This window comes from Haliaeetus albicilla, chromosome 2 (genome assembly GCF_947461875.1).
Source record: "Haliaeetus albicilla chromosome 2, bHalAlb1.1, whole genome shotgun sequence".
NCBI classification, from domain to species: domain Eukaryota; kingdom Metazoa; phylum Chordata; class Aves; order Accipitriformes; family Accipitridae; genus Haliaeetus; species Haliaeetus albicilla.
In genome coordinates this window covers 2,633,075-2,656,261 of record NC_091484.1, presented here as the reverse complement: position 1 = coordinate 2,656,261, position 23,187 = coordinate 2,633,075, and the positions used below count along the sequence as shown (strand labels likewise).

General features: G+C 46.9%; 1 long non-coding RNA gene across 2 annotated transcripts; it reads left to right on the top strand.

The window, feature by feature from the left end:
- Positions 1-9,121: 9,121 nt before the first annotated feature.
- On the top strand, positions 9,122-22,712 carry LOC138689191 (uncharacterized). 2 transcript variants are annotated; one of them, XR_011328041.1, is made up of 4 exons: positions 9,122-9,227; positions 16,471-16,793; positions 19,822-19,947; positions 21,850-22,712. It is a non-coding gene; the product is annotated as an uncharacterized lncRNA (long non-coding RNA). The 2 variants fall into 2 exon arrangements; XR_011328042.1 differs by lacking the exon at positions 9,122-9,227 and adding an exon at positions 9,778-9,891.
- The last annotated feature ends 475 nt before the right edge of the window (positions 22,713-23,187 follow it).

The following is a 23,187-nucleotide window of genomic DNA, read 5'->3' as shown; positions in this document are numbered from 1 at the left end:
ATTGTGTTACTGTTTCCACGCTTAAATCTCAGAGAAATCAGTAAGACCTTCCTGAAAACCTTTCCCCAGAAGAAAACAGGATCACAGCAAGAGGTGCAGATGTGCCTCTTCTGGGGCCACATTAAAACCATCCTTTGTCTGGATTGCTCATCTGGGAAGGGAAGCTCTTGTGAGAGCTGCAGTGAGGCACAGAGCACGGTCCAGGGGCCCGGAGAGCTGCCGCGAACATCAGCACGCAGGGCTGCACATCAGCACCGGCACAGGGGAGCTGGGGATGAGCTGCTTTAGAAATAAGCTCTTCACATCTCAACACAAAACTCCTGTTGACACACACCTGCCTCACTCCTGCCAGAAGAGAACAAGGAGCCACTTTGATCCTTCTGTGTGAGCAGGGATGACGCTGGAGCCCAGCATCAATAAATTAATGGAAAGAGAACTGCCTTTGCTTTCGAACGGAGGCACTGCAGATCTCGGCAGGCCCATCACAGCTTTCTGCTATTGCCTAAATGAATATTCAGCTGGCAGGGAAATTGCAAAGATGGGCTCTGCCGACACCCTTCTGGGACACCGCGGCAGCTCTGCCCTGATTCTGCGGTGTCCCCTTTGCAACGAGCTGCCTTGAGGCTGGCCCAGAGCCGTTCTGCAGCACATGTCACGTTGGTAGAAACAACGTCCTCACCACCCACCATGGGGACCAGACCCGGGAGTCCAGCCAGCTCCGGGCCCTCCATCATTTCATTAACACCCATCAGTGCAGCAAGCCCCTGTTGACAGCACGGACCCTGGGGCAGAAGCCATCTTCCCAGCCCCGCTCCCTTCACAGGCAAAGGCTTTACCCCCCTGCTTGCTCCCCAGAAGCAGTCTCCCATTGCCAGTCCCCTTTAGCGGCTTATTTAGCCTCTGGGGTAGCTGCACTCCCACAGCCGTAGGAAAAAAAATGTGTCCTCAGCAGGGACACAGCACGCTGCCGCCAGAAGCCCGTGACAGCCCCGTGTCTCCCGGCCTGCCGACCAGGTACCACGAGACACAGCCAGGCAGCCTTCAAACCAAGTCCCAGACAAGATTCTGGGGAAATACTTTGCCCTGTCCAGCCACTGCCCTCCTCCCTGCTCGCAAGCAAGACGTCTTCCCATTTGTGCTCGTTAATAGGACCTTGGCTCAAATGCCGGCAGCCTGATTGTCTAGCGTTGGTGGGAAGAGGAACAAAAAGAAAGCTGCCTCTGACCGCAAAAGCTTACAATTAAGAAACAAAATGAGCAATTAACGGGAGGATCCACCTGAGTGGCACCAAGATCCATGGGCTGAGCAGGGCTGCAGCCATCGGGCACCGGTGGGAAGCGAGGGGAGGCAGCGGATGGCTGCACGCATGAGGGGTGAGGCCAGAGAAGGAGGAGAGGTGGGAAAGCAACGCCCGAAGCAGCATCCGAGTGGATGCAAGCTGGCCCACAGCGAGTTTGTTGAGACCAAAAAAGGGATATTGCAGCAAGCAGAGGGGGATGTGATGAAAGAGCGGGTGGGAGTTTTAGCTTTAGGAAAGGCTTGGCAAGGTTACGCAAAGCCCTGAGGTGGCCAGGATATGAAGACACAGGAGGAGGCAGGAGATGAAGACGGCACTCAGGTTCTGGCAGAGGAGCAGCATCCTGGCATTGCTGAGCTCACGGAAACACTGAGCTGAGAAGGAGAGGTTAAAAGCTCTGATTTCGCCATGTTGTGCTTGAGCGGGTGGCAAGACATTCACGAGATGTCAGAGAACTCCTCTGAGATACGAATTTGGACAGGGAGAGGAGAGCCTGGAGTAGGGATGCATGCCTCTGAGTGAGTCATCACCATAGAGATGGTATTTGAGTGTAGCTGCAATGAGATTACCCAGAGACACAGCGCAGAAGGAGGGACACGGCTCTGTGAACTACTGGGGCAAGCAAGCCTCTGGCAAAAGCCCAGCCGTTAGCCACCAAGGGGGACAACAGGTGGCCAAAACTGAGACACGCTCCAGGCAAGGCTCAGAGCCAGATCACAGCCACGGCCCTGTCTGGCCTCCAGAGCGCGATTTGGGCTCTTTTCAGAAGATGTCCATCTCTTCTCCATTGGCCATGCAGAAAATCTAGGTCCCCAAACCATTAGACACCAAACTCAAGCACTTCAAAGGGGACAGAGCTGAGCTTCAGTCCTCCCTCTGCAAAACAGGGAGAACCCCACGCTCGCACCCCGCAGGGGAGCCACGAGGGAAAAACCCAAGACAGCGAAGTGACCGCTGGGGTCAGGGTGAGGGGGCAAGAGGGACCCCAGAGCAGTGCCGAAACAGGCTGCTGTGAAGTGACACAGCAGCTCCATCGCCACTTGGCCAGGAACAGAAACCCCACGTAGAGCAGAGCTGATGGAGACTGAGACCTCTTGGCCTCCTCCTCCAGCATGTCCTCGCTGATCTCCAGGACCTGGAACAGCCATCTCTTCTCCCACTCCAGGCAGGGGTAGGAAGAAGGGCGTGCAGGGTGCTCTGGGCATGGCACCCAAGCATTTTGCCCCCAGGCTTCATGCCCCAAGCTGTGGTTAGTCCTGGAGAGTCTGACCAGAAGGTGGCAGGCTCAACTCGTCCGTGGGTGATGCCTCTTCTGCTGGAGGGTCTGGCCTTGGGACAAAATCGCTGGTAACGCAGTTCTAACCCATCAGCTCAAAAGGAAGCCAGAGCATCGAAGTGCTGGAGGAAGAGCAGAAAAAGAGACTGACTGAGCTTCTCTGAAAAGCAACCACAACTTGGGAGAGCCGTTTCTGCTATCAAGGCCGATGCCTATCAGGGACACGGTCGTGCTCAACGCCAGGGCTAGCGTGGGGAGAATGGCCGAGCTGGTATTGTAGAAGACTGTTTCTCTCTGCTCCCATTTCAGATAACTAACATGAATCAATGGAGCGGAGGAATACGTCTGCATTTCCAGCCATCCCTCCCCACCCCCGGCATTCTGGTCCCTGGGAGAGCATTTGAAAAATTGCAATCGCTATAATTAGAAGTAACACTCACTTTCCAAGAGGAAACTGTGCAAAAGGTTGACTTCCTCTTTAATGCCATTTCAACTCATTAACAGCTACATATCTGCAGCTCCAATGGTGAGGGGATTTGCTGAACAGCAGTCTGGAGCACTAACAAGAAATAAGAGTTTCCTCCCACTTCGATGGGGATTACACACTCCTGGTGCAAGACACCAGGTACTAAAATGCAGAGGAGACCATGATAATTTGTCCTCTCCCTCTGCAAAGAGCAGAGGCCAGAGGCATTTTCAGTTACTTATTATCTTGTCACTATTATGCATTGCCCCCCAAGGCTAATTAACACTGCTGCATGCAGCACAGGCTTGGGAATGCCAAAGACATCAGGAACTTCATTGCTAGAGCTTTCAACAGAGCTACAAGTCACAAGCAAGCTCCTTGTGATTCCATACAAGGAAATATTCACAACATACAATAAAAATAGCCTCCATCACTACACGTTATAATCACATCAGGGAGTTTCCAATCTCTGCAGTAATAAATGATGCCCTCCCTCCTCACCAAAGCATTCACCCAGCACACTCTGCAAACACTGATTAACCCTCCCGACACCCAAGGATGGGCACAGACCGCAGTCAGCAAAAAAAACACAGCAGGGAGTCAGTAGCAAAGCCTGGACAGTAATGACCATTTTCTCTTCTCTGATAATCTCAGTAACACAAGGCAAGTTTACAGTGTATCTTGCCCTTTCCAACCTTTCTGAGACCTTAAGGCCAAAAGAAACTGCTACATTTTCTCCCTCTTCAGGCTACATTTTCTCCCTCTTCAGTTATTTTTGTGCTGAGCCCAGGAACTTGTGATGGATAAAAGCACCTCCAGAAAGGCGGTCAGCCTTAACTCAGAATTAAGAGGTAAAGAAGCTCCCCACTCCCCTTGGCAGAGTGCTCCAGTGGTTAAATCTCTCACTATTCAAAATGCTTGCCTTATTTCTAATTTGAACTTATCTGCATTTTGCATCCAGATGTTGGTCCTTACTAAGCCCTACTCTGTCACATTATAGAGCTTCCTACTCCTGTGCAACATTATTCAAGCACCACAATCAAATCTTTCTGATAAGCTAATGGCAAAGGGCACTTTCATCTCTCGTTGCAGAAAGATACCAGACCAGTTACTGGAAATGCTCCTCCAGCCATAGCAGCTCACGATGACTGAGCCTTGGGAACTTCTGCAATGAACTTTCTTGCTCAGACCCCCCCAGTCCCTCATTAAATTCACCACATAAACTCAGGATCTCTTTCAAACCACCACTGACATGAAGGGCATTTCAGCTGTCAGCCCCAAAATGGTTTTCTTAAGACAGAATTAGGCTTGGTTCATTTATCTACAAAAATCCCTTAAGATAATTTTCCCAAACTTTTTCAGACAAGTTATCTGACCACATTTTTTTCACTCATGTAAATCCAGCCTCAGAAGTCAGATGTGCCATCCCCATGTCATTCGTTGCCTTCGACCTCCTCTGCAATGCCAGAATTAGATGTGTGTGTGTCAGCCCAAGCTGCCAATTCCTCCTGCCTCCCCTAAAAACATCTGCAAGGCAGTGAGCGGGTTTCTATGAAAGCCGTGGCTCCCATACAAGGCAACTTGCTCCCCGGCCAGCAAAGGACAGCTGGAAAGGCTTGACCAAGTAAGAGATATACTTGGCTGAGCATTACTTAATTCTCTACAATGGAGGGGAAGCAAAATACAATCAGGTCACCTAAAAAACCAAAATATCATCCTGTGTTGCTTGTTCCCAAAGGGCGCTTGAGTTTCTGCAAATATCATGCTCATCCCCAGACAAGTAGGGAAGAAAGTCTATCTGGTAGTGAGTTAAATATCTTCCCTTCTCCCACTCACTTCAGAGGGAAGAGTGCCTTGGATGGATAAGTTCCTCCACCAAATCTGCGGGTGTTTGTTTCATGGGTTGTACCCTCCCTTAGAGCAAGCCTGCATCACCAGGTATAGACAGGTAGAGGCTCCTCTGCAGCAAGGCTGAGCATCAGCTCGTGCCCGCTGTTGGGCTGTGGCTGGCAGGCAGCGTGCAGGACTCTGGGGAAACTCAGGTCACTCCACACGCTCCTGTGCAGACCTGGCCTCGTAGCATTTTGAAAGAGAAAGGCGATTGCACATGTCAGGCAGATTAGAAGGTGATAGATAGACAGACAAGCAGACAGGCTGGCTTTTAAATAGTCTTCATATTTTTCCCACGACATCTGTCTACAAGAGTTTAAATTATGATTCTTACTTACAGCTTTGAAAGGATTTAAAATGCTTAAATCCCTGTTAAAAACTAAACTACCAAAGCCTGGCTGGATACTACATTTTTTAATCCACAATGAAAGTAGTGCGCTGGATTTTAAGGGCTGCAGAGCTCTCATGGAAATACCCTGCGAACACTGAGTTCCTCCTAATGATCAACCTGCTATAAAAGTCATTTGGTGCCAGATTCTGATCCTGGCTATATCACAGCTGTGCTGAAGTGAGTCCACCGAAACTCCCCCCTCCTTCTGGGTGACGGATCAGAGTCTGGATGTGCAGTTCATCCTGTTTTGAGACACTACACAAGCAATGACTTTGATGTAGAGGGCCCAGATGCTGGCAGGGATATAGGAGAAGTCATTAGCTGCCTCTCACCCCAGTGAGTGCCGGGAGAGAGCAGCAAGTCCCAGAGCTAAATGCTTTCAGCAGGACAAGCTGCTGCTGCGCCCCAAGCAAAACAGCCATACATCCTATGTGCTCTGCTTCCCCTACACCTAACTGCGGCAGCATGGGGCTCCTGCGGTGCCTGACAGCCTGCTAACATGGCCCAGCACTGTTGGGATGCTCTCCAGCTGCAGCTGGGTCCAGAGGGTCTCTGTCTGAGTGGGAAGCAGGAGGGTCTGGAGAGGAGTCCTCAGCTCCCCAAGCCGGAGTAGCCCTGCCAGTCCCCCCATGCCCAGACACAAGGGGGACGTTGCAGATGAGGCAAGTTCCCACGGGCATCACTAGCCCAAGCCTTTGGAAAAGCCCATTCGTAGCATAAACAACAGATGATAAAGTCTGAGGGGAGACCTTCAGTTCCCATTAGTCTTTATTTATCATCCTCTTTAAGACAGCCAGGGTAAGTAACTTCCACCTTCCCATGCTGAGCACAGCCTGCTGTCTGCAGGAACTGCACTCCTTCCAGGCAAGCCCCGAACTTCCCAGCTTCTGGCCAAAAACTGAAGCATGGCCAGAGCACAAGCAAGCACGACACCCCATCAGCTCTGAGACCATCACCCTGCCCACCGCCTGTACTTGTGCCCTTCACTTGGTCTCCTACTGCACCGTAGGAAAGGAAGCTCCATTCTGGTTTATCTACAACTGTTGTGCTCTGATGGGGAATTACAGAGGTGGATCTACCAAGGAGGATGAAAAAAGGGACAGGGGTCCACTGCCTTCAGCAGCAGTGCCCTGTGATATACACGGGGACATCCTCGCCATGGGGACTTCCCGCCGGAGGAACATGATCGCTGCCAGATGCAGTGCCTGTTCCCCATCCAGCCTGCAGCTGGATCTCATTGCCGGGGAAAGGCTTTTGACTTCTGACTATTCTGTTTATTCTGCTAAAGACCATAATCATTCTGCTAATTGTTTGGGTTTGTTTGGGTTTTTTTAGCAAGCTCCTATTTTTGTGAGCCCATGTGCTGCACTCCCTCTGCTGGCAGGCTCACTTGGGCTGGAGGAGAGACTGCTGGGGAAGGGGAAAAACAAATCCCTGCTCCAACTGCCGGCAAAATGTCATACCACAAACCCTCCCCAGGCTCTGGCTTCACTAAATGTGAGTGTTAAGACCTGAGAGTGGCATTCTTCTGCCACCTTTATTCCTCATGGCCTGGTTATGCTGACTCTTGTCAATAAAAAGAAATGGGTGGCTTGGTAAAATTCAGGTAATCTTTGCTTTAGATGGAGAAACTCTTACACTTGAAAGTCATGTCCACAGCAAAGAGATGGGCTTGATGATGGTTTTGAGCTGTGGTGTTCAAAGGAAGACCTTCAGCATGAGTAATTACACCCATGACAAATTGTGAGCAAAAACATGAAAGCAGATCTTGAAATTCTTGATTATAGAAAACCTCCTAAAGGGCAGAAAGCGTCTCCCAAGGAGAAACAAGGGGATGCTTCAGAAAGGTCCCTTCCCAAGCCCCGTGTCAGGAAACACACTTCACAGCAGAATCTCAATGGCATGTTCTCCGACTTCAGGCTGCATTTTTGTTTCATACGTGTGACAGACAACCATTAAACACACCACGACACAGCGGCTGTGACACACCTCGTACTTCTCTGTCCCATCACACGGCACAAGTGTTGCCGACCCTTACAACCCAGCACCGTGACTCAGGTCAATCTCAGACAGCAGCACTGCTGCTGCTGGGCATGGCAGCAGCTCGAAGCAACACCCATGGGAAGTGTTAAAAACTCTGCCAGTGGATTCACAGATATCTGGGGGTGGGAGCAGGACCTGGGGGTCAAACTCTTCCTCAGGACTCGATCAGCCTTAGGGCTCCCAGCATTATGCTATCCCAAAAACGACACCACAGCATTCTGTTTTCCTGTGGGGGTCCTTATATTCTTTGATGAGTTGAGCAAAGCCCAGTGCAAGAAAATCCCTTATGCTTCAGAGAGCATTTCTCATACACAGAACTGCTATTGGGAGCCTTGGATCCACCTCCCATTTCTGGAAAGGCAGTGAATGGGATTAAGCGCAGGGTCTTGCAGCATTTACAGTGCTACTTTCATCATCAGAGGAGTAGAGAAATCTTTTGATGGACATTAGTATAAGCCAGCAGCCAAGACGTTAAGAGTAGGGGAGTTTTTCATCAACCCTATTCAGCAGGAAAGTTAGGAAACGGTAAGGGCACTCTTAAAATCAGTCAAATAAAAGGCAAGACATCCCCCCATATAACTACTTTCTTGCTAAAACTATTAATAAACATTGCACATTGCGTCAATCTCTGAAGGTCAAAGCAATCTTTTTCCCTAGTGGAAGCTCTTACAGAGATTTTTTGAGCTGCATTTTATGCCTAAATATGCTCTTTAATGAGTGCAATTTTACATCTGCTCAGGTAAAACACGCTCGTGTGCATTTGCTTTCTTCCATGTTTTTATTATACCTATTTGGCTGATGATGCCCAGCCAAAAGAAATGAAAGAAGCTGGGAAATAAAAATGGAGTTCCTGCAAGCATTTGTCTTCATAATGAAAAAAAAACCCAAATCAGGAATATGAAGCAGCATGCTTCAGTACCTATTTACTGAGATTTCACTGTACACCTTTTCCTAATATAAAAAAGCACTTAGCTAACATTAAAAAAGACCTTAATTCTTCTGCTAGACAAGCCATTTGCTTCCAGCTATAACACGCAAAGGAACAACAAGATGGCTGTGAACTGCCCAAAGGGACACAAAGGCTGCCTGACACAGACACCCTGCTGCAGAGCCTCTTAACGAAAGTGCCCCACAGCTGGGGCTCGGAGCAGGGAGTCAAGAATATTAAATACAGCCCAGGCCTGCAAGCAGGAGCCGCTAGCGGAAACCTCTCTAAAAAACTCCAGTACACAGTAAATTAAATCATACAAAGTGGCTCTTATCTCTGCTGGCAATAAGAGGGCAGCGGAGAGAGCGATAGATGAGAAAAATTCAAATGAGTTCGCCCGTGAAAATAATGGTAATTATGAAATATTATTGCTGCTAAGCGCCAAGAGAGGGCCAACAAGAGCTGGGCCACCACACTGGGGCCTGCGCAGCACCTGAGGGGCAGCCTGCCCTGCCCGAGCCCAAAAACGTCCATTATTATCAGGATCATGACAAAGGCTCCAGGGGAGATCAAGGGACCAGCCCAGAGGGCCAGTGGGGCGAACCGGCTGACCGGACCCCACAGAGAGCTAGGCCAGGCCTCGCCTCAGCACCCACCGCCATTTCCCCTCCACAGCACCGCCGCCATTTCCCCCACGCCCCTAGCAACCGCCCCCTTAGCAACGCCGAGCCACGCCCCCTCCCCGCAGCCACGCCCTTCTCGGTCTAACCACGCCTTCCGAATCACGCCCCCTCCGTCTGTCGACGCCGCGCTCCCGCCGCGGGCCGGCCGCCGTCACGTGATCGCGTTGCCTAGCAGCGCCGTGGCCATGGCAGCGCCCGTACACAGGCGGCGGGAGGAGGCCGCGGCGGGTCGCTCAGGCGGGAAGGGGGACGGGTAAGAGCGGCTGTTGGGGACGGGGGGGACACCGGAGACCCCCAGCCGGCCTCGGGGGACCGGCCGGCGGGACAGAGGCCACGGTGAAGGGCGCAGAGACCGCCCAGCCCAGCGCGCTGCCGTCCCCGAAGGCCCTGAGGCCTCCTTGAACTGCCCTGAAGTTCATGGAGAGGAGTGGGGAGAGGAGAGGAGGGAAAACCCTGACAGAAAATAACCTCTCTGCGGCCGGGAGCAGCCCAGGCCTCGCTCCCCGAGCGCTGTGGCGGGCCGGTCAGGCAGGTGCTAATGCTGTTACCGTGTCTAGACCTCAAAGGAAACCCCAAATCTGTGTGTGGGGAAGGCAGGGCGTGGGGAGCCGCAGCAGGCCGCGCCGTGCTGGCTGACAGGGTTCTCAGAGAGACCCTGGGGTGGGAAGGTGTGGTGTGGAGGGGTGTTGCACGGAGCTGCCGTGCCATGGTCCAGGTACACTACATCAGGGCAACAGGTCCTGTCCCCAAAAAGGAGCTTCCTTTTTGTCTCTTTTATATAAATGTATTGTCTGCATAATGGTGGGCAAGAGCCTCTGCAGTTATACAGATCTTCCAGCCCAACGCTGGCAGCAGGGAGATGTCCCTGCAATGCCTTTTCCCAGGACACTGAACTGTGGGATACCAGGATTTAAAAGGTAATTTCCCAACAATTTTGAACCAGGCTGTGTTCCTCAATCTGTGGTTTCTCCCAGGGCCTCCTGGGGGGGGGAATAATTTAAGAAAATATACTTCAGGCCTGTTTCTTCAGTGTCTGTTGGAAATTGGACTCATGGTGTTTGAACCCAAATGTCTGCTCTTGGGGTTGTTCTCAGGCAGAGTTAGCACTGTCTGAGTCAACAGACTGGCCTGTGAGTTTGCCTGTGGCTAGCTCCAGCAATGTGTTAGTTACAGCGGTTTTCTAGAGAGCTTTGCTGGGGTTTCGGGGTTGGGGTTTTTTTGAGTCTTATCATGTTTTATTTAGGAGACATACTTACTATAAAGGATTCTTGAGATAGAAAGGGCTTTTTGCTGTCAAGAGCAACATCACAAAAATTGGATATCTGCAGCTCTCTTCTCATACCCTATTCCCTTTGTATTATTGGTAATTACGTAATGTTAAAAGAACCTTAAGCAGAAGATGTAGGAAGACACAATCTCTGCTCCCAAAACCTACTGTTCCAAGTTACAGAAACAACAGAGTGAGTGACAGGTGGCAAATGACATGCTGGAGAGAAGGCTAAAAGAGATCGCTAATTCTATCAATTTAATGAGTTCTTTCCTTATCAGCTTCAGCGCTTGTCCAGATCTGCTAAGTAGCTTTTCTTAGAGATCGAATGACTATGAATTAGCATGTGGCAGCTCCTTTTGTTACACAACTGACCAGATTTTCGACAGTTCAGTCTCTAAAGAGCTGAGCTGTTTTCAAAGCCTGGCCGCTAAAGCAAGCTTGCAGATGGCAGCTGAGCTCTTCTGAAAATCAAGCCTCATGCAGGGCCAGATTGTGAGGCTATGGGGCCTCCACCCACCCAGGCAATACCCAGGGCCTCACAGAGTCCCTCTGAGAAGTTTTCACCCTGAGACTTCCCTGGGGTGGAAAGCCAGCTGGGGGAGTCAAGACAGCCACAATGCTCACAATGGGAGCCTGTGTTCAGATTGAACTTGTGTGGCTGCATCCACACCGAAGCAGCAGCAATCCAGACTGTCTTAGGAGGTATTTTGCACTAGCCTAGGAAATGTGATGCAGTGTTTTCAGGGAAATCTGTCTTCCCTTCATTTGCAAAAGTGTTTTCTGTCTGGGAGTGCAGTGCACTGCAGCAATCCTTGCTCTCCTCCACTCTTCTACCCAGGGAATGGATCTAGCTCAGGAAAGGCATCTGTGAGGATAACCTTAGCCCCAGGTCTTCCTGCTCCAGGGCTCTTTGGTAACTTCTAGAGTAGTGTTGTAGAACAAGGACCTCACTTGTCTCATTTCTACCATCATGAAAACCAATCTTGTTTTACCTTGGACCACACGAATACCAGAGGCTGACCTCGTCTTGAGAAACTGGATAAGCGCTAAACCTCAATGTGCAACCATTTGTAGAGCTTTAACCCACACGAAGGCCACTTCCATCAGCAAAGAGAAACCTTGAAACTAAAAAGCCAAACTGCAGGTGGACCTTGTTTATTAGGCAAGGGTACTTTTTTTTTTTCAGCAGATTTGAAATTGAGTTGTGTTTTATAAATTGCAAATGTAAAACATGACTATTTTTATTCCTATTTGTCCATAATATTTTCATACTGATGCAAAAGCTTTTCCCCTCAAAGTTCTTAAGATGTTTTTTGCTTCACTACAGAAGTCAGGAAATGAAGCCACATTTTGCATGGAAGACAAAGGCACTCAGCACATTTCACGTGCACGAGGACAGGTAGGGCAGGTGCTGCTGAAGCAAGGGACCTTTTGAGCCACACATCTGAGCAGGGTTTTGGCCTCTCTGAGACTCATCCCTCTGATGCTTAGGTGACACTTGGCAGGAAAATACATTTCCGTTTTGTAGCAGGAGTTGACAGAATTGATGCATTACTGCGTTTGGAGATTTAAGACAGATGAACAGGCAGCTAGATCTGCACTGGCTCTGATTAAGTACTGTGGAGTCAGTCTCCTGAATTTCTGTTCGTGAGTGACAAACAGCGTGGAAGTGAAAGCCTGCATTTTGTTATAGGCTCACCAATATAATGTTTTAATGAACCATTTATGAGCGAGCCTTATGAATAACTATTTTACTCTGAGTTTAGATTTTTTTAAGGGCACTGATAGAAATTTAAGATTTTTCAGCTTCATATGGCTACTGAGCTGAACTTAACTGCTTAAAAGCTATATAGATTAGCTGAAAATAATCAATCAATCAGAGCTACATTTCCTATACAGTAAAAGAAGCATGGACATAGACTTCATGCAGAAATACACAGGCACCTTCACTGAAAGTGTGCCAAGTATATAGATAGATAGATATACATATACACATATACACAAATCTGTACACAAATTCTGTAGGTGCATCCGTATGCATTATTTGTGTGCACAGTTATTTTTAAGTGTATTCAAAACTGTAGCAAATGACTAGCTAGAACTGAAACTGTTTTCATTTGCAGTTACAGTAGATGCACACGCTATCACAGCAATCACACAAGGCTGTGCACATGCAGCCTTCTTAGAAACCGCCTCATGCAACTTCTGTTGAGGCAAAGAGGTATTGTGCTGGTGCCTTTGAACCTGTACACCACATCAAGAGTGAAAGGAAAATAACACACCAAGGACCTCAGTAAACATGGATTATCTTGTTTACTGTAACCACTTAAAAATGGCAAAGGCAGCCTTGTGTTCTGCAGAAGTCAAGTACTTTGCCCTATTTATATAATAAGGCCTTCTCATGCATTGCCGGCTCCCCACATGAAGTGTCGTGAGTCAAACAGGACTCTGAGTAGGTGGGGCCTTCACCAGACAGCTCTAAGACTTCAAAAGTTTCAGTTCCTGAACAGGTTTTGCAACAACACCCTGAAGCAAGAGATTACGAGACAGTTTGGCTGTGTTGAGTCATGAGCCACAGAGGCTTCAAATAGAGCTCCCCGAGTTGTTCACTGTAGTGTGCGCTGCTCCTCTGGCAGCAGAGGCAGAGAAAGCAGAAGCAGTTCATGGTATAATAAACTGGTAGAAAGACATACGCTTAGGTATGTCTGGCATCCCACTTGCAGAGTCCAATGTCATCCTTAAAACCACTTCCTCCTTCTCATCAGCAGCATCCTGTGTGATTTCCTGCGTTGTTTTGTAAGAGTAGTACAAATGAAAGGATTCCTCATTTATAGAAAGCCATTTTCTGTCTTCAGCGGCTTTTCTTTTAAATCTACTTACAGAACCCCTCTTTAAAGCATTTTTCTAATAGGTTTTCTTTTTTCTTTTTTTTTTTTCCTTTTTTTTTTTTTTTTTCCCCCTGGAATTCAGAGTATTTCTCTCTACAGTCAAAGTCCTTTTCCTGGCTTTTTCTTTGTTTTGTGTTTTATTTTTTTTTAAATATAGTCATTGTTCACATAGAAACCCCCAAATTCACTACTTCTTTTACAAAGTATATTTTCTGAGATACAGCACAGCAAAGTTTTTATTGCATGCACAAGAGCTAATTTTTCACTTAAATCACTTACTGATCTTAATGACTACCAACGTTTTGGGCTTTATTTCAAAAAGAAATTAATTTCCTTTCCATCCTCATCCAAAATCCACTGTGAAGAGCAAATGTATTCAGAGTAATTTGCATGCACCATGCACCATTCCTACTATTGTTAGGATATCACTCCCTCCCACAGGCACGTAAAGCTGCTTACTCAATGCTTAAGGCCAAACTCTAACGCTACTTTGATGGATCTTAAACTGAGGTAAGTTGGCATCTTCTGGCAGCTCCTGAAACAGCTTTGGCAGAAATTTAACCTCCTTTACACTCAATTAAGATTCTTTTAGTCTCACTTAAGCTGCCACCCACCTTCCATTGTGTGTTATAAACCCTCCAAACACCCTAAACTTTCTTCTTTTGTGTTAATATGTAAATTAAATCAATTTACCTTCCTGCTAGTCATGTTCATCGGGGTACAAATCAATCTAAGGAGAACCCAGCTGAGGCAAAGGCAGACTGCTTACATGCCACCATATCCCTCTGCTCTGAACATGTTCTTCTCTGTGTCTTGTTGGCTTGTCTGCTTAGAGTCAAACTAATTTACTCAATCATCTCCTTTGTTATTAAGAACATTGTCAATGAAATAAACCTGAGGATCTGTGTAGCATAGACAAAGTCGAAGGCTTGTTAGCGCTGTGGGGACCAAACGCATTTGTTGCTCCTGACCAACAGCATTTCCTGTGATAAGAATAGCTTCTGGTTACCACAGGCTGTCACATATTTATGCACAAATTCCAGTTTCTGAGAACTAAACGAGTATGTCTCGGGCTGCCCTTCGTGTGAAACTTGACAGGTTTGGTTCACACGCCCTGGTGAAAAACAAGCTTGCTCCCATAGTTTGTCCATGGGTTTGTATTCATTTTCCCCGGGTCTTTCAGCTCTGGCAGGCACCTCGCCACACTTCAGCCATAATGCTGTGTTTAATCCACCTTTAGTATAATTTTTACCTGCAGTCATTGGCCACCTTGTGCTAATCTGCAGTCAGCTATGTTTTACACTGAGGGTTGAAACCAGGAGCTAGACTTCAGGTTTTATTCTAGAATACTGGTATGACTGCAAGGAACCTGTTTTGGTAGCAACAAGCTAAATGCAACAGTAGTTTCTGTTTTATACTGACTGTTTTCAGAAGTTGTTGACCTAAACCTGCCTGTCTGGGCTTCTGTGTCGTGATGGCATCCTAAATGTGAGACCCCTGTGTTTGTGTGGCAGTCCTTTATTCAAGAGCTGTGGTTTCTCAACGTTGGGATTCTGGCCAGTGCTCCCCAGCTGCAGTGGGTGCTGCAGGTACATGGCAGCAGCAGCAAGTAATGAGCGTAAGACCTCTCCGAGTCCCAGTTTTAATATGGGTGCTGATGTTTGCAATCTTTAGTCAGCTAATTACCCTTTGTGGTGTCAGTAAAAGATGCTACTTGGGATCTTCCCGGGCCTCTTATAAGGATCAGTTGGTTAATGTATGTGGAAGGTGAGAATATATATGATGCTTTCTGAACAACAGATGTATTGAGACTTCTTGATCACCTGGGTATTTGATGTCCAGTGCCTTGTACCTTCTTCATTGCTCTCAGCCAGAAGTAATCAGCACAGGCAAGGCAGTACCTAGCATCTTTGCACTTTTTATACTTGGCAAGGTCGTCACAGCCTTTTGTGGCTTTGACTCATGCCCTCAGCTCATGCTGCAGCTGGGATGGCCACTGGTAACCTCGGCATTTGGACTGAGATTGAACCACAGTTCCAGGAACGCTGCCTGGCCCAGCTTCCCTGCTGATGTGAACTGTGGAGCTGCACTGACTTACTCTGGCCAGTGCCTGGCTGCCTAGTTCCTTCCTTAGATTTTGGTTTGTTTTAGGTCAAAGACTGCCTTGGAATTGAGGAAGGCCATGAATCTCCCAAGATACACTTAACAAGCTGACATGGTCTGAGCTACTAAAACAAAACACAAGCCATAGAAGACTTTTTGTGTGATCCCTGAACATTTACAGTCTTCCTGTTTTACTGTGCAGGTGAAATTATTCCCTGTTAAATTGTGTTTCTGCTGCAGGTATTCTGTTTCCATCCTGAGACAGCTTTTCTCAGAACTTGAAAACATCATTCTTTAATCAACTGAATTGGACTTTGAATCTCATGAAGTGGCAGAGACTAAGTACACTGTGTCTATAATGGCCCATCTGTCTTCTGTGAAGCTGTACAGAGCACAGCCAGAGGACCTTTGGGCTCAACTAAAAACGTTACACTCGAATGAAACCTGAACTAAAAATAGTAATTACTGGAAAACAAAGGGGACAACCTGACCCCACAGTTGGCAGTCTTAGTACAACAGCAGTGATATGTAATTGTCTGCATATTTCTAAACTACACTTGGAAACAGCTTCCAGGAGCTTCCAAGTAGAGATGCACGCACAGCTCTGGCAGATGGTTTCTCCTTGTAGGATGGTTTCTCCTTGTAGGAGAGAGGGGTCCTTGGACTAGCCAGGCCTCATCCCAAATACAGACTAGGCTCTTTGGCATATTGCAGCTCAACTACATGCAAAAGCTGTCAGGACCAGACCTGACTCTTTTCCCTGACAGCAGAGGATTTGAACAAAAGAGTGAAGCTCTAAATAACCCTGATAAAATAAGACTGGGTCATTGTAAGAGTGATGCCCTGTGCGGTGGTAGAAATCCCAGTGTAGGTCAGGGTCCAGAATTATTAGGCAGTGAACAGATGTCCTGCAATCAAGGTGGAGAAAACAGGCATAGTATGAGAAATGACAAAGATTTGAGTTTGCTAGGGTTAAAGGACAGGTCAGCATCAAAGCCACAAGCAAGTTGCATATCTTCTGAGCCTGAAAGCAATACTTTTATTCACTGGCCATACTAAAGAAACTATTGGTACTGTAAATTAGTACTAATGTTAGTGAGATCTCTTCTAGCCACTCCCTTGGCCAGATGGCCTTTATATTTTTTCATGTAAAGTATACCAGGTGACTCACAAAACCTCTGTCCTCATACACAAATATAATTCTCCTCTCATCATCTTCTTTTTTTCCCCTTTAGGTTGCTTTGCAGTTCACAGCTGAAATACAGATGACTTCAAAACAGAGATACTCACACACACAGAGGACTACTCCCAAACCAAAAGCATCTCTCCAACACAGCCCAAGAGAGGCCAAGGTATCTGGTTTTCGCTAAATCCACTGCTGAGAAAATGAAAATTGTGCTGGCCTCCCACATCTTCATGATGGATAACAGTTACTTCAAAGAAGCCAAGCCTAGCATAGACAAAGAGCAAAAGAAAAAGGCCAGGGTCTTCAGGCTGTTCAGAGCTGCAGAAGCCCACACTCACCTCGAAACCTGAGACTCTGCTATCAGGAGTTGGGGTAAGTTAACCACCAGAGGATCTCCCAGCAGGGATCAGGCTGTAGCAGTGAGAGGCAGGGCTAGTGAATGCAGTGTATCAATCAAACTTGTTCAGCCTATCCTGAAATGTCACTTTTCAGATGTTCTCTGTACGATTAGAACCAGGAAGAGCAGAAGTAAAAAGTACATTTATTTTTTCTCCATGTGTTCAAGTTTCTCCACTGCTTTTCATGGGGGGCACCCTCTAATCTGTGCTGTGAAATGGCATTAAACTGAGGGAAAACATTTCAACAATTATCATAGACATTTGCATGTGGCAAAATTGTCTTGCCTTACATTACATTAGAGAAGACATGAAATTTGAAATGGAAGTTTGTACCAAATTCTATGGTCCTTTATACCAGGTTTGAGCACTACTGAATCATTTAGCAGAACAAATTCAATCCAGATCATGCCTGGGCACACAATTACGTTTCTGTTGAATTAGCCAGAGTACATAATACGGCATTTATGCTGGCTTTATGCCGGCAGTAGGAAGAAAGACAATATCTAATCTGGCATAAAGCCTACCAATACAGACTTAATGTCATAACTTTTTGAACAATTTTGAATGGGATCAGTGCTTTGGGTTGTGTGGTCTAGCATTTTGTATCCAGGAGCCCTAGAGCCAGATTTCCAGTATCATCAACTTACAACCATTTTTGCAGCATTTAAAGTGTCTGTTTCTCCATAAAATTTTCTCTTGTTATGCCTCCTCACATGAGCCCCTTGTCCCACTTGAAGTTCTTGTTGTAGTCCATTATAGCGCTGTACTGTATGTAACATGTAGTCAGGATCTCTCTCACAACAGCCTTTCACTGTAGCTCCTAAGGTCCTGCAGAATTGTACGTGCATGTAATTGTGTGTAAATTTTGTAATACAAATATCACACTTGTTTGTTCGACTGGACCAATGGATGCACGCTAGCTGTCGTTTGCTTGCGCAGTTACTATAATGTTGCCCATGCAGCCATGGGAACTGTCAGCACCAATCTCTCAATCCATCTTTCTAATGGTCATTAGTGGCATCTGATTTCTGAAGGGACCTATGCTTCTGCATGTCTCCATAATACAGAACTTGGGTTGGAAAAGTCTATGCTTGCTGTCATTCACGGAAGGTACTGTTTTCTAAGAAAACCGACAGAGTGCCAGACTGTCATTCACTGAGGAACTTAGAAGAATCTACCCTCTGAGCTGTTTTACCTGCTGACACTTCTCATCCAGTCAGTTTTACTAAAGTAATCCTTCTAATTTACAGCTACAGGCTGGAGTTTCTCTGTGTAGTCTTTGGGAGAAAATCCATTCTGGAAAAGTTGCTTATTTTAGAACCCACAGCTTCAAGGAAGATATTTTTCCCTAATCCTAAACTAAATGATATCATACTTGGCTAGTGCTGTAACCATGGTACTGAAGTTATTTATGACTCTGAAATTAATGCTATAGTTAGCAACACTGGAACAGGGTTTCTTCTATGCTACTGTCCAACTGCCTCGCTCTCCCAGCCCAAGGCTACACTGGAAAGCAAGACAGAGTGTCTCCAGAGGGTCTTTAATTTGCAGTAAACAATGTCAGCCTTTGCTGATTTCAAAAACTTGGCAACACACAAGTGGGTATGCACAAAGATGCACCTTCTAAGGAAAACAAAGCACTTGGCTATGTTTTTATTGATCTTATTTTGTTAGGAGATTTATTTGTTTTTGTTTATTTTAGTTCTTAAAGTAAATGCTAATTTCCGTGAAAGGACCTGGAACTGCAGTGTGCAGAGCCAGGACTGGCAGGAGGAGGGAGAGCTCAGCTGTACACTACTCATCAGCTCTAACATCAGGGAATCACCACGAGGGCAAAGAGCAGAGGTCAGCTTTTATGCCTGGGACACTCTGCGAAAGTTGCCTCATAGAAATGGATAGCCTGTGTATACAAGATATCTAGGGACCAAACCAACGTTATTCCAGTCTGATCCCTCTGCAAAGATCCCAGAGAAGGTTGGGAAGAATCCAGCAAAGTAGAGAACAGAAGAAACATAGAAAACCACACAATGCTGAATCCCTCCTGGTCAAAGATCAGGCGGCTCCCTGCTTCCACAGGGCAGACCGCTGAGAGAAAAGCTCACGGCCACATCCTGAGGCTCAGACGGCAGCCTAGTGACCCAGGCACCTCTCTGCTCTTCCAGGGGACTCACGCCAGCAGCAGGAGCTTCTGCATGCCTTACACAGCAGATCACCTCTCAAGTCAGGGAATGAAGAGAATCATAAAACAACACTGCAATAAAAGCTTTGCAAATAGAAAAATAAAGGGCAAAACACAAAAAGAAGAAAGTGGAGGAGGAGAAAGGAGAGACCAGAGAGCGCCAAGAAGTGTGAGAGTTGATGTGATACTGCACTGGGATGCAAGGGTACAAGGGCAGCCCATCCGCTGATCCACAACAAAGGGCAGTTTGTGTGAATTTAGACAGCTCATGTCACAAAGTAGGCAAGCCTATCTCCATCCTCAGTGCCTGCTTTCAGATAGCAGACTGGCAGCATAGCATTTTTGGTGGCTCGTGCCACTACCATGCTTCCATTTGATATAAGTCTGTCTTCATATCAGTTCTGCTACTTGAATTAACCTTTTTATGCTGCCTTTGAACACCAGTTGACACAGCAGTCTAATTCTGGTCACCCCAAGAATAATGAGAAGCCAAATCGTTACCCCCTGCTTTAGGGCTTTTCAGATATTCTGGGCTTGGGCCCAATCTGATTTACAACTCAAGCTGATGGAAGAAAGTCTCAAGGCCTTCACTGAGAGGTAGATAAGGCATTCTGGGAAAATTTACTGGGGGAGAATGCAGCATTTATTTGGGGTTTCAGTTTTATTTTGGTTTACAGTCTAAACTTCTAATTCCCAGAGCCACGATTCTCCCATTGCCTTCATGGGATTTATATTGGAGTCACTTGACCGGGTTTTGCTCTGTCTAACATAATTGCCTTCTTTATTTTTTGCTTTTTTTTATTTTTTCTCCTTTTGACCACAGGCGAAGGAAATAAATCATCCAATACCCTGCCAGCAAACTGCCATAGGCGCTTTGAGACGGGAGGCGTTTCTCCAGCCCTGAAAGAGCATTAAAAAAGAACTGGCTGATAACTTGGACAGGGTTCAGGTATGTTTGTGCACATACCAGCAGTTAAACTGATTTCTTCTACTATCTTATCTGTCCATTTCTGGTTTTAAAGAGGAGGAAGTTTGGCAGGCAAGTTACTCTTGGAATGCACTCAGTAAACCATGGGCAAGAGAAGTGAAGAGCATAAATAGAAATAACCATAGGTACAGCAACTGGGAGCCTGACTGCTGGCTTCTATTCCTAGCTTTACCCATGACTCACTTGGTGACCTTAGAAAGCCACTTCACCTCTCCATGTTCCAGCTTTCTCACAGGCAAAATCACCCATTTCACAGGTTACCCCAGGTAGAGGGACCCTGTCTCTCCCAGCTGGGTGTCTTTGGAGGAAAAGCCTCACCCTTCTCCCTCTGCCAGCCCCGGGCCATTCCACCGCGCAGGATCAGGGCATTGCAGACGTGGCGCCTTGCTCCCAGAGGGGAGCTGGCAACTTTAACCGAGTGCATTTTGTGAAGCTTTTTGGGATCCTTCAAGGAAAGGAAAAGCACTATAACAAAATGTTGCTAATTATAGCATGACAGCATACAACACATTCCTGCTCTGGACAGAACTCTGCTATCAGCCAACTTAATTATACATTACCTTTGCCCAGTTCCCTCCTTATTAACTGTAGCCACAGCACTGAGCAAAGCCAATTTGCTGCTTGCTCTCCATTTCTTCTTACTCAAGACCAATTCCTTGACAGCGACAGCTAGACCGTGAGACTGTTACACTGGGCTGTGTCTGCTCCCCTGCCTGCGCTCCGCCCTACTTGCCCTAGCAGCTGTAAACATGTCTTTTGACTTTATTCCTGCCCGTCTGGAGCAGATTCCTGGGATGTTAATGGCAGATGCAGCCCTGGCCTTGGACAGGCAGTCCCATAGCTGGAGCAGGATGGAGCTGCACTACTGCATCGGGAACCTGCAAACACCCTGGAATGGGTCACTGGAAAAGGAGACCCTGTTTTTGCAGGCAAAGCTTGTTAGTGGTGCTTGAGAGCTTCCTGCACCAGTCAGAGGGGTGGCCCTCCATACATCTCAACCCCGAGGCTCTAGCCATGGTGCAGTGCAGGGAGTGTCAAAGGCTTGGTGCTAGCAGCAAGCAAGAAAGCTGCAGTAAAAGCCACAGAGCTCACGTACACTGTTAGCCCCTCTGCGTGCATCAGGACCAGCAGCAGCACAAAGGCATCCTGGATCAATCTAATTTCTGTATAAAAACAGGAAACTGCCCCTCCCTTCGCCAAAACAGAGGAAGAGCTGCATGGCCTATATCTGTGTCACTGAGAAAAGGGGCAGGGGAAGGAGCAAATGGGTCCCTTCATCTTATCCAGGAGCATGTCAGAAAAAGGATACCTCGGTCAATTTGTTCTAGGGATACTTCTAAGTCTGTCCCCAGCACAGGTCTTGGAAAACAGAAAGTGAGAACATCTCTGCTCCAACAGGGTTCAGACCAGACAGGCTCAGACCTCTCCTAACACCCATTTCCAGTAGGAGAAGCAGATGGGGGTTTTGCTGCAAGCAGCAGGGCAGGGGTGCCTCCCTGAGACACCCTGGGCTGCAGGCATTTCATATGGGGCCTCTGGTTCAAATTCAGTTTGGGCTCATGGCAGCTGAACCCTAGTGCTACCTGATGGTTGTTCTGTGAGCTGGAGGAAATGAATCCTCGCACACAAGCCCGCCAGCCCTCCCCTCCTCCTCCAGCAGTCACAGCAGGGAAAGCTGAGACTGATTCAAGACTGAGAAAAAATAAACCCTTTCCCTTCAGAAACAGCACCTCCCACAAGGTGCCGGACCAAGCATTTTAAGGTGGGGGGAGGTTCTTATTTTTGACACTTCTGTAATGAAAAACATCTTAAGAGTGCAGGCATGTCAAATAATACCTTCCCTCTGTCCCACATCCATTACAGAAAGAAGAGGGGAAAGTGAGAAAACATCTATGTTCCTACTTCTTTTCTTTATTCCCCTGGACTGAGGCGAATCTACCAGCGACAGATACAGCTTGGGAACTAGCATCTGAGCCAACGTTTCCTCAGTCCACAGCACCCTGCTCTCCTTTACGTCATCATCTCACACTGCTTTTGTATTACAGAGGAGTCACATAAGGCAATACTAGATGATGAAAGAAGTGGAGTATTTAACAGAAGACCCTAAAACTTTGAGGAACTCTTTAGAATAATTCAAGATAGCTGATGAATTGGGATGGGGGACAAGGAATAGCCAGATGTTTCAGCTACCGAGTTAAATAATTGTTTCCTAACCTGTGCAACAGCTTCAGCTACAGTAGATGGGCCTTCAGCGCTTGCAGTGTGGAAGAGCTAGAGGAACAGGCAGGTTAGCCACACAAGTTAGCCCAGGATCTTACTAATGTAAGATGTAAATGTAAATCCTGCAACTTGATTGCATTTGCTCTGGAATTGCACGCGCATAAATCAGGCCATAATCCAAGCTTCAGCCATTTCAGTGTCACCTGATCAATCAGAAATAGGGATTGTATGGTGTTAAACCAAAAACCACATACAAAAATTGTTCTGCATATAGAAGTTGTTCTCAGCTTAGCATATAAGTGAGAAACCTCAAAGTCATGAGCAGTTTTTCCTGACAGCGAGTCCTGGACCTTGCTGTCTTAAAACCGAAATATCAGAATCGTACTTGTTCACACAGTCATAACCATTTTCTTTGTCTGCTGTCTTGTAGCCAGCAGGTCATGTACACTTGTGTTTAGATGTGTCCACAGAGGAATCCAACCTGCAAATAAAGAGCTGCAACAGAAGTTGTGGTTTTGTTATTACTGCTCAAGACTGAGATTGTGTGAGAAAAACACTTTCCCGTTCAGGTGGAGGAAATGGAAAGCACAAAGATTCATTACTTTGCTATTCAACAGAGCAGATTTCTAATGAACTCTCTCTGCCAAACAATTTAGAGCCAAGGAAGTGACAGAGAGATGCTTTTCATACAAGTAGAATAAAAATCAGAGAATATAGTTCTTGGACTAGATTATGCAACCAAGAATATCTTTACCTTCCCCTCTTGTTCAAAGTATTTTCTTTTCATTATAGACATTTGACCTTGACCTCTCAAGCCTTCCCCTCAAACATGCTCTTCCCATCTCTAATCATCTACATCACCTTCCCCCTGCAGCCAAAGAGCGGAGACTTTCCACTAGTTCTCCAACATACCTGCAGGAGCTCTTCCACCTGCCTGTGGACCTTTGTACAGAGACCAGACCAAACCGTGCTCATTTTTAC